This window comes from Cynara cardunculus (assembly GCF_001531365.2).
Source record: "Cynara cardunculus var. scolymus isolate 2C chromosome LG 7, CcrdV1, whole genome shotgun sequence".
Taxonomy (NCBI): Eukaryota; Viridiplantae; Streptophyta; class Magnoliopsida; order Asterales; family Asteraceae; genus Cynara; species Cynara cardunculus.
The window spans coordinates 6,329,945-6,342,661 of record NC_037534.1 but is presented as its reverse complement, the minus strand read 5'-3'; positions in this window follow the sequence as shown (position 1 = coordinate 6,342,661).

Here is a 12,717-nt window from a genome sequence, read left to right as displayed (position 1 = left end):
AATGTAGTCCACAACTTGAGGCTTATAAGAAGTTCACAAATCCCATTTTCTGTTCATGTGAGACGATTTGTTACATCAGATCACGACCAAAGTCGCGTGAATCACATGTGATTTTACACTAACATCATGTGTAAAATCACATATAATTTGGTCGTTCTTGTGTTCTCTTATTTGGTCGTTGTTCTCGTTTGAACCCTACTATACACACACACACATACACACACACACACACACACATATATATATATATATATATATATATATGTGTGTGTGTGTGTGTATGTGTGTGTGTGTAGGGACATGTTTCTTGAGGGACTGTTTACAAAATGCTTACTTGGTAAGTGCTTACTCGATAAATCTTCTCATCGGATGAACATGATAAGGGCAAGAATCCTACCAAATAAGAGAGATGAGAAGGATGGAGAGTCTTACCCAGTAAGAAGATCACGACTTTTACCCTGTAAATTGTTGCATTTGATACGTTTTGATGTACTAAAATCTTACGCATCAAAATAAATTATAGTGATGACTCCTTATCAGTAAGCACTTACCGGATAAGCATTTAGGTAAACAGGAAGAAACTAAATTTCTAGGAACTCGGGAACCGCCCATGCGACAAACACGTGAGATTTACATTTAAATAAGAAATTCATCATAAATGCATCATTCATGATGAATAACACGTCCATATTTATCATGAAGAAAAACACATGACATGTTGTGTGTGTGTTCCTCCGATTCCCAAAGCAACTTCCCTCTCCCCCTTATTTATAATATACATACATATATATATATATATATATATATATATATATATTTTTTTTTTTTTTTTTTTATTTATTTATATTGAGAGAGAAATTTTAGACATTGTTGTAACTTTTTTCTTGTATGAGTCATAAAACCTTCTCACTGCCCTCATATGAAAACAATCCCAAAATCCGACGTCTCAAAAAGACGCAATGGCAAAATCATAATAAAGACAAATTTCAACGGCAGTTGTAAAAGGACCGTAGCTTAATACAAGTTAACATTTCTATATACGTCAACATAAAAACATGAACATACATTAAAACGTCTTAATATAAAAATGTTAACATACGATTTAACTTAACCAATCATGGTGTGAAACGAATTGTTTTAGCATTTCCATTTATGTATTTTTTGGGTTACTTTTGTCACTTGTTAGGTAAGTTTGGTAGCAAAATTTTGGCATTTCCATTTATGTATTTTAAATATAACTTTATTGCATAAAACAAGACATAAACCTTAAAAACAATAAGATGAAAGTGACACAAGATTAATCAAATTCAACCAATTAAATTGAAGTTATAGTGTCATTATTTCTTGAACGTTTTATCTGTGTTAAAAAACGTTTAAACAGATATCTACTTTCTAGTTGTACTGTAAATTTTAAGGGTATGTTTTTTTTTGAAGGAACTGGATTTGAATTCAACCAATACAATTGTTTGTTTGTACTGGGTAACAATGAAACAAACATAATAGAACACTGAAATCTTGATTTAAATTAGGGGTGAGCATAGGCGGGGTACCTGCCCTATTTGACAGGAACTTGAACCGGAACCGGCGATTCTTGAGATATTGGAATCGGAACCGGTTAGACCGGTTCTTGAATTTTTGGAACCGGAACTGCCGGGAACCGGTTCCGGTTCCGGGTACCCGCTTCCTAAAATATTAAAAAAAAAATTTAAAAATAAAACATTGCCAAAACACTAAATAAATAAACAAGAATACAAATTATACGGAATAATGGTTACAAATATTATTTAATGATTACAAACCATAATAAACTAATAGTAAATGCTGAAAGTTTAACGATTACATATTATAATTGTAAATGTTCAAAGTTTAACGATTACATACTATAATTCGATTTGAAGACGGTCCGTGAGAGGTCTCAGGCCTGAGAGTATGAGTCGATGAGGCGCAAAGGCGGGACCAAAAATCTAATCTAGAGTTCTTGACCTAATTTAAATTTAGTATTAAAAAAATAATTATTTTTTTTATTGAAAAATACCCGGTACCCCCGGTTCCGGGTACGCGGCGGATAACGGTTGCGAAAAATTGAGAACCGGAACCATTCTCAATCGGTTCCGTATTTTAGGAACCAGAACCACCCGTATCGGTTCCGGTTTCGGAACCGGCAGTTCCAAGGGAGTTCCGATTTCACAAATGGATGCCCGATTCCGCTGCTCACCCCTAAATTTTAAATCATTTGGATCGTAACTGATCAAAATACTTTGGGTTTAAATCTCGTTTTTATTGAATTATTTATAGAAAAATAAATTAATTTTTATTTTAATTATGATGATAATTGAAATTCTCTTTCTATTTTTTGTTTCTCTCTTTATTCTTGTATAGAGTTTAAAAATCATGATAAATATATAAATGGATTGTTTATTAATAATTAGAAGGGTATTCGTGCAATGCAACAAAATACATCTCGATTTAAATGTTTCGTTTTATTTTGTCTCCTGTCGATATTATAATATGGTTTTATGTCGTTTTGAGAAAGTGGTAATATTTTTATTTTTGAATAAAATATAAATTTGAAGATATATCTTAAAAATTTTAAAAGAAATATATCGATATTAATATCAAATTAACTATTTAAAAGTTCTTGTTTTGTTTAGTAATTTCTTTAATTCAATTTATTTATTATTATAATTTTAGGTTCAATAACGAAGTAATTTATTTTTGATTTAATAATATAATTTTTTATAAATATAATAATTAAGTATTTTGTTAGAACACGATGATTATCCTAATTATATTTTAGATTTGTATATTTAAAATGAAATGTTTATCCAGTATTTGATTATATTTATCTGCACTTAGTTACACGAATCCAAATATAGAGTTGTTAAGTACTAATTATTTTATATATTCTTAAAATATCAATGGTCTAAATACCAACAGATAATACGAGGCTGGAAAATAATCCATTATTAAACTTAATAAATAGTAAATACATTATATTATCAATTGATTTTTTGTTGGAAATCAACGCTAAATGCTATTACCCACGTAAGCATCCTCTTGACTGCACTGCTTACGGTGTTAATAGTTTGATTTAAGATATGATCGGATAAAATTGTAAGGGTGCATTTGGTACATTGTACATGACATGACAGAACATGACAGAGATCCCTATTTCATGTTTGACATGACTTTTATGTGGAACAGACAGGAACATAGTGGAATAGGCCTGTTCCACCCCTATCCCATGGAACAGAGTGGAACAAAGTGGAACAGACTTATATTTTATCAATATAACCTCAAAATAAAACTTAATTTTCTTCTAAAACATCAAATAGTCAAATAAGTCTATTTGTTTACATTTATTCATTCTTTAAATTTTATTTATTGTATTTTATGTTTCTTAAACTTTCATTTTACTGTCTACAAAATATTATTTTTATACGGTTTTTATATTTTTATTAATTTATGTAATTTACTATATATTAATAATAAAAAATAATATTGAAAAGAGATAAAAATAAAAATTGGAAGCCACATAAACTTTTTATTTGGTGTCATTTTAATTGTTTTGACGAAAAATTCAAATGATATATTTTGTTATAAAAATTAATTATATTATTATAATTTAATAAATTACATAAATTAATTAAAATAAACAACTTAGCAGGGGTAAATTGATCATTTTACTTGTTCTGTTCTGTTTAGTTTTATCTTACCAAATGTTGAACAGTTGTTCTATCCTATCATGTACTGTTATGTCTTGTCTGGACACCAAACACACCCTAAAAAAAACTTCTTACTTATCTTATATTTAGATAAAACTATAGTAGTCAGTAAGAAAAAATTACATAATACAGGAGTTCCCAGGTTGAAATCCAAGGAGGAATAAAAAAATCCTCTTGTGGTCATGGAGATTCAAATGCGGTGACTCCAGACTATCTGCAAAGCAGATGATTGCTTTGAGATTAGTCGACTCGCATAGTGGGTTGGATATCCAGGTTAATTTTAAAAAAATTACATAAATAGCATAATGGGTGAAAACTAACAATTAATAATAAAAATTTAATAATTAATTTTAGATTTTAAATTATTATTTTAAAAACATGAAAAATATAAAAAAGGCTTATCAACTTTTGTTTTTTAGTAATTTTAATTGTCAAAAAAAAAAAAAGTCAAATTAATAGAATGACCACTAAATTTATATGACTTTTAGTTATGCTTCACAACTATGTCAATTATATTAATTATCATTGGTTAATTGAGTTGTTTTATTAAAAAAAACATTCAATGCACATATTTTTGGTTGTATATATACAACATGAAAGATATGATTTAGGATCACGTGAGACCAAGAGTTTTTTGTGAGACCCGTAAGATCAATTCTCAACCCTTAGACTAGATCTACAATCTGAACATTCATAATCACAAAATTGCCACGAGACTTCTCAATAATCACAAAATTGTCACCGTGCAACTTTGGACCATTAGATCATTAGCTTATAAAGTTGATCAATGAACATAGATTGGTTTTACGAAAAACCATTGGTCTCACGTGAACTCAACTCTGTATGATATTGCAGGGTTTAATCATTTGATAATTCCAAAATTTGTGAGGTCTGTAAGAATTTCTATTTTCTCAAGATTTTATATACATGATTTTTTCTCATTCAATTATATTACTTAATGTATTAATTAACACTAGAAGGGTACTCGCACAATGCAACGAGATAAATCTTCATTTTAATGTTTAGTTATTATTCCCTGTCTCTATCGATATAATACGATTTTTTGTGGTTTTGAGAAACCGATATTTTTTTTATTTTTGAATTAAATATAAATTTGAAGATAGCATAGAAATTTGAAAATAAAATAAAATCGATATTAATATCAAATAAAGTATTTAATAGTTCTTGTTTTTTTTGTGTAACTTTTTTAATTCAATTTTTTATTATAATTTAATTTAGGTCTAATAACAAATTAATTTATTTTTGGTTTAATAATATTTTTTTATAAAGAAAATAATTAAACATTTTGTTAGAACTCAATGATTATCTTAATTATATTTTTGATTTTCTATTATTTAAAATGAATGTTTATCCTATATTTGATTATGTTTATATGCAGTTAGTTACACGAATTTAAAATAGAGTTTTAATAAGTTGTACTTACGTAAAATTACTTCTAATCTTGAATTTTAAGTAATATGCATCAATAAACAGTACTCCATGCATTAAAAAATGGTTTTTAAGAGTTTTTGTCAAATGCTTTATAATTATATTTATTTCACAACATGAATTTTTTATTTCAAAAACATACCAAAGAAGTTCACATTGTGAACCGAATACATGTGAAACAAATATACGTTAATCACTACATTAAATTTTAGTCATGGATGAAATAAAAGTATACGAAATAACACATGATACACTAGTTCTCGAATATCTCATAATTAGAGACTTCTCAAAAGAATATCCCTTTGACAACGTATATTATAAAATAAAATTTTAAAAAAAAATCAGTTCTGAGACTAAAACAAACTGTTATAATAACTGATATATTTTTTAACAGTTAAAAAAATCAAAAATTTTAATGGTTTAACTTGAAATATTTGTATGATGTATGATATCATGTGCTCTTTTTGAAAAGCATTGGATTCGAGCATAAATTTTTGAACCTAATCAAGATTAGGATTCTTAATTGAAAATGACTTATTGTTGTTTTCTTAATGTTTGTTCTTTAATTAAAACTCAGAATTTTTGTTTTTTTTATTATTATTTTGATTTAAAAATTATTTATATTTAAGAATATTAAGTCTTGTCTTTGATTCCATTGGAAACAAATGAGGTTAAAAACTTGGAAAATATGACAATTTTGACTTATTTATTTCTAAAACATCGATCTAGATTTAGATTTAGAGTATATTATGTTATGTTTTTCGTCTCTTTGGTTTGTTAAAAATTGCAAATTTGGGGTTTAAAGGGGTGTGACAGTAAAAACTTTGAGGGTGTTTGATATTGCTTATTTGAAACAACTTATGTTTTTCTACAAAAGCACTTATCAACTTATTATAAGTCAGAAGAGTTTAACTTATTCAAAAACTTCTTATTACCGGTTTGGCACCGGTATAAGTTGTTTATCCAAACACTCAAAAATGTTTATTATCGGTGTCACGCTGAAATAAGTCAATAAGTTGTTTTTATAAGCAATCCCAAACACCCCGTTTTTATATAACATTATCTTTATGATTTTGCAAACAAACTGTTACGAAAAGCAATTTTGCCTGTTGTTTCATTAACCATGGAAAGAAAGAGAAAAACAAAGGGACCCACACCAAAACAAGAACCTAATCGTCCGTGAAAGCAAAGTAAAAGGAAAGAATGATATGAAAAACCCTACGAATTTTCAATTTTCATTCATGACGGGAGTATAATGAATGAATTGGTGGTATGTATAATAACGAAATGGGCTTTTTTACAAGACTTTGTTTCCCCTGATTTTGCAAGAACGTTAGGCGTTCAAAAGGCAAGCAAGAAAGATAAAATATTTTTAACCCAAAATTAGATTTCAGAACGAAAATGAGCCTGTGGTATCAAATTCTATAAGAGATATATATATATATATATATATAGGGAAATTTATAAAAATAACCGGTTTACATAACCCTTTGCCACAAAATAACCACATTTTAGAGGTTTTACCGGAATGACCACACGGATCGCCCCCGGGGGAGATCCGTACACTACGAGGGCGATCCCCCCATAAGTCTTTAAAAAAAATTCCTCAAAAGTCGAGATTACTGTTCATCCTCTCGTTGACCGTGTTTGACCTCGCCCCGGGGAGATCCGGTTTTTTTTTTTGTATTTTTAATAAAACTGATACGCCATTGAAGTTGTATTTTTTAACTTTTTTAGAACCAAATTTCATGGGTAAAGGTTTAAAAATAAACTTTTATAATTATGGAGAAGCAAAAATTATTTTTATCTGTTTTGGGTTTCGTAAATCAGATATAATATCTGATTGACGAAATTTGACTTCTATTTTGTCAATTTGTGTTTTTTATTTAACAATTAAGGGGTGGTTTTAATAAAAATGGAAAAAATACATAAAGTGTCTTTTTACGTATTTAATTTTAAATTTCACGGTTTTTCGTTATAAAATAACCGGATGATAATTGTGGTTACGAAAAAAAAATATTTAGTTGATTTTTGGAGAAAAAATCAGACATTATATCTGATTTCGCGGTTTTTCATTATATGACCGGTGTAAAAAGTTTTTCGACCTTCCGGGTTTGCATTTGATGAATTTCCTTCATAACCTCCATTGTCGACAACATATAGTGTCAACATTTCTGGTAAAATTTGACGAATGGCGTTGTGGAGGATTACCACATCATCGTCGTCCATAAACTGATATAACGTATTTGTTTTAAAAAATAAATTGAAAGGACCACGTAAACTTAATTTTTTCGTCACACGTTTGACGACCCCAGAATACGTTATTGGCGAAGACAAACGTATTGCACATGTGGGGGAGGTTATCGGAAGGTACTCTAAAACACTATTTATATCTTGGAATAAACCGCCACTTCGAAGATACACACAAACATTATCACTTTCACGTGATTTCATGTTTTGTGATGGTTGATTGTGTTTAGTAGATTAAAGGTTGTAATGGTTTATTGTGTTTAATGGGTTAAGGGTTGTGAGAGTAAAATATATGAGAAAAGAAATGAAAGGGAAGGTGTGAAAAATTATGAAGTAGGAGGTTTGTATTTATAGTGAAATTGGTATTAGAAAAAAAATCAAATTATTATTATTATTTTTTACCCGGATAGCCCCGGGTACAGTACGGATCGCCCCGGGGCGAGGTCAAACACGGTCAACGAGAAGATGAACAGTAATCTCGACTTTTGAGGAATTTTTTTAAGACTTATGGGGGGATCGCCCCCGTAGTGTACGGATCACCCCCGGGGGCGATCCGTGTGGTCATTCCGGTAAAACCTCTAAAATGTGGTTATTTTGTGGCAAAAGGTTGTGTAAACCGGTTATTTTTATAAATTTCCCATATATATATATGATAAAGTATTGTGTGAGAAATAGAGTTAAAGTGAAAAATGTAAGAAGGATTTTGGACATTTGATCACCTTTAATCTCAAACTCACTCATGAATCACGCTTGATATAGGGATTGATCCGGTGAGACAACCCCATCTCCTCGCAACACACTGGTGCGAGAACCCTAAGTCATCGCATCACACTAGTGCAATAAACTCAACTTGTTGCATCACATGGGTACGATAAGTCAAATTGTCGCGTCACAAGGATGTGACAAAACTCACTCATCGCAGCATATAAGTGCGATACTCGCTTCTTATCGCATCAATAGAATGTGATAACTCTAAGTTATCTCATCACAAAAAATGCGACAATTCCAAGTCATCGCATCATAAGGATGGACAATAACAATGAATATTTTGATCAAAACCCAGATTTTATAACTTATGATTATGCCACCCTTATCCTGGTATACACCTCTCCTTGATATATCACCCTTATACCCAAAATACACCTCTATTTGATATGTCACTCTTATTCCAACGCATGATATAAACATATTAAGGTCCCACAATGCTGCCAATTATGGCATCTAAAATAGTTTTATAACAACTCATATAAAGAACCATACTGTTCTACATCCAGCTTCCAAATAAGGAAAGTTTGTAAAATTAAACTCACATTATGATCACAAGATATGAATATGCAGATAACAACAACAACAACAAATAATCCAAGACAAGAATAACATAAAATTGTTTTTACTTGCTTTCTCTTCTCAGTTCTGATTTCTCAAGCTCAAAGTACACACACAGAAAACCTATTTTGTTTTTACTTCAGAGTTCACCAACTTTTATCAGAACCCTTATGAGATAATTTAAAATATTTCATCATAACCATATTAAACAATTGAGGCGGTGGAATGTTTTAAAAGTATTCAAACATTTAACCAAATCAACCCTTTTAACTCACCACCATAATTCAAAAACTATCCCGAACTTCATAACCGAATAACCGGTTATCACATTGGACCAACCCGGCAACGATTGGTTTCGGTAGGGATTAGTTATTGTCTGATGTTTAGGTTCGACTACAAATTTTAGGGAATTTCAAAACTAGATCTGGGACCGATTACGTATAGGACTGAATTTTCAATTTTTGTAAGCTTTATTAATTATAATACAAGTTTTTTCTAGATTTATTACAAGATTTTCTACTCTTCCTTTTTCAAAAATTTCAAGCATTTCAATATATTTCAAGTAAAAATATCCCCTTTTAAACTAGGATCGGCTTGGGACCAGGCCTATATTCGGTCTTAGTATCTTTGGTTCGGAACCGACTGTCCCAATTTTGAACCGTGACCGATTTTTGGCCATCTTTATCCTACATGGGGTGAGCAATGGAACCGGGTACCCACTTGTGGAACCAGAACTGCCTTGGAACTGTCGGTTGCGGAACCTGAACCGATATGAGTGGTTCCGGTTCCTAAAATACGAAACCGATTGAGAATGGTTCCGGTTCAGGTTCTCAATTTTTCGGAACTGTTACCCGTCGGAACCGGTTCCGGGACCGGGTATCCAGAACCGGCGGGTACCCGGTATTTTTCAATTAAAAAATTAATTATTTTTTTAATACTAAATTTAAATTAGGTCAAAGACTTAGAACTCTAGATTAAATTTTTGGTCCCGTCTCATCGACTCATACTCTCAGCCTGAGGCCTCTCACGGACCGTCTTCAAATCGAATTATAGTATGTAATTGTTAAACTTTGAACATTTACAATTATAGTATGTAATCGTTAAACTTTCAACATTTACTATTAGTCTATTATGGTTTATAATCATTAAACAATTTTTGTAACCATTATTCCGTATAATTTGTATTCTTGTTTATTTATTTAGTGTTTTGGCAATGTTTAATTTTTTTTTTCTATATAACAAAATTTTAATATTTTAGGAAGTGAGTACCCGAGGCGGTTCCGGTTCCGGTTCCAAAACTTCAAGAACAGCTCTAACCGGTTCCGCTTCCAATATCTCAAGAACCGCCGGTTCCGGGTCCTGTCAAATAGGACGGGTACCCGCCTATGCTCACCCCTAACATGGATTGAAATTTAGATTTTTGACCTCATTTTAAGCTAACAAATATGGGATACTAATAACTTCCATTACAGTTTTAAGTTGAGTTGAAAGTAATAAGGCTGGCTTACTAATTTGAGCTTGCGATGTTACAAATGAACAACAGTGTAGTTGTATCGAAAAGACGATACGATAAGTAAATCATCTCATTTCCGTCCCATTGACATCACTTATCGTAATTCACGATAAGGAAAAGATTGATGAGTCAGGTTTTGTATCGTCAATACTCTATCCTTAGTAACAATAAGACTATTCGAAGAGAATGCACATGAAATCTAGCATTGCATTCTTTCCATATATAGTATATAGTAGTAGTACATAACAGCTATGTTTATTTAGTAGGAAACAACGTCATCCATCAAGGCAACAACTTTTAACCATTCTACTTGTTTTTTAGGGTGTTGCTATCCGAGGTTGCTACTCAATACTCGTAAAAAGAATCCATACACCTAGCTACATATATGACCCCTAACGTATTTTCTCTCTCCTCCCTTGAAGTCAACTGATTGTAGTTCTTAAGAGGTTGTTTGACAGTTGCTGAATGGTTTGCTATAGATAAGTGGTCAGAATGATTAAGAGACTCTTATAATATAGTGCAAAATGAAATATAATTTGTTTGGTAATTATCCAGAGTGAAATTAGGGCGCTGAATGGTTAAGGGAGACCCAAGATACAAAATCATTCAGAGGATTTTAGAACTATTAAGAGACAGCCTTTTTTAGCCAAACAAGATTCACTTCTTAGTGATTTATAGACTTTCTATTAATATAACTATTAAGATGTAAACAAACAGCCTCTAACTTATGGTTTAACACTACGTTAAAAAAAGTTTCTTTTTTATTCAGAAATTCCCGTAAATATATTGTGATACAGTTGAGTTGATATATTACTCTCTCAATCCCAATATAAATGTCCAAATTTTTTAATAAAATCTTTCTTGATATTTAGGACAATTTTGGTCCTAACAATTGGTATTACGATATGAATTTATAATTTGATTTGGTGATTTTCACCATGTAATTGCATCAAAGGGATTTCTCACTAGATCTCAATGTCTAACTCTCATTTTGTGTGTTTTCCAAAAAGTGCATTATATGTGAGACTCAATCTAAGGATAATGGAAACGGGAAATTTTGAGATGTTATATATGCTTTACATGGGATGTGGAGGAGAGCATGCTTATCTGAGATCTTTTTTGAAATACTTGTTTTATATACAATTTATGTACAGAGATGTTATGGAAAAATTTGATAACTACTTTTATAATGTAGCTTTTGTATTTTTGGGACCGAATATGTATATTTGTATTTCTTGATATATGAAATACTTGGTTATATGCAAATGTGATGCTGAGGGTGTTACAGCTTGAGACTTGACCTCGCCGCCACGCCACACATCACTCCATTTTAAACCTTGAGAAGGGGTAAGAAATTTTTTAGATTACATAAATAACAACCCCTATTCCTATTACAAGTGAATTTGTCATTTAGTTAATAAAAAGTATATTAATTATACATTTTTTTAAACTGTATGACAATTTTATTATAAACATTTATTTTGAGATAGATGAAATATTAATTAATGATTAATCGATATGAATATGATATAAGACAAAATAAAAAAGTACGGTAAATAAAAGAGAAGTATAAAAAAAAGGTTAAAAAAATAAGCTAAAAAAGGATTAAAGACTAAGGGGCCGTTTACCAAATGCTTACCCGGGTAAGCACTTACCAAGTAACATTACCTCATCGGATGAATATAGTAAGAACCAAGAATCTTACCCGGTAAGAGCGAGACAATGACCAAGAGTCTTACCCGGTAAGTGAGGACGACGACTCTTACCATGGTAAGCACTTACTGGGTAAATTGTTGCATACGATGTTGTTTTGGTGGACTAAAATATTACCTGATAAGTACATATTATTGTTAAATTTTATCGTTAAACACTTACCGGATAAGTGTTTGATAAACAGCCCCTAAAAATCAAATTATCAAAAGAGTTGATAAAATGCATTGTTTTTAGACATTGTTTTGTAAGCTAACTTATTTTTTGGGTATACGTTATAAGCTACCTTATTAAGACGCTACTTACAGTAATGTTTTGGAAGTTTATTGTGTTTTTTTTTTCCTTTTATAACCCTCATTATTAGTTATTATTTGTTAATTTTAATATAAATAAATAGTAATTAATATTAATTGATGATAAATAATAAATAAAAAAATTATTACATTTCGACAAAAGACCCGATTCTATTCATTTAATATCATTTTGGTGTCATTGACATAATAAATGTGCTTTCCTTTGAAAAGTTGTTTACAGAACGTCGATAAATAATCCACGGAGCTGCCAACACAATCTTGATTTTTTATTTTATGGATAACAAAAATGTATTGAATGATTCTAATAAAATAATTAATTATATATTTAAAAAAATATGAATTAGATAGAATATGTGTTGTTGACACTTTTATGTTTATTCATATTTATACTATATTATAAAGCATTTGACAAAAACTCTTAAAAACCATT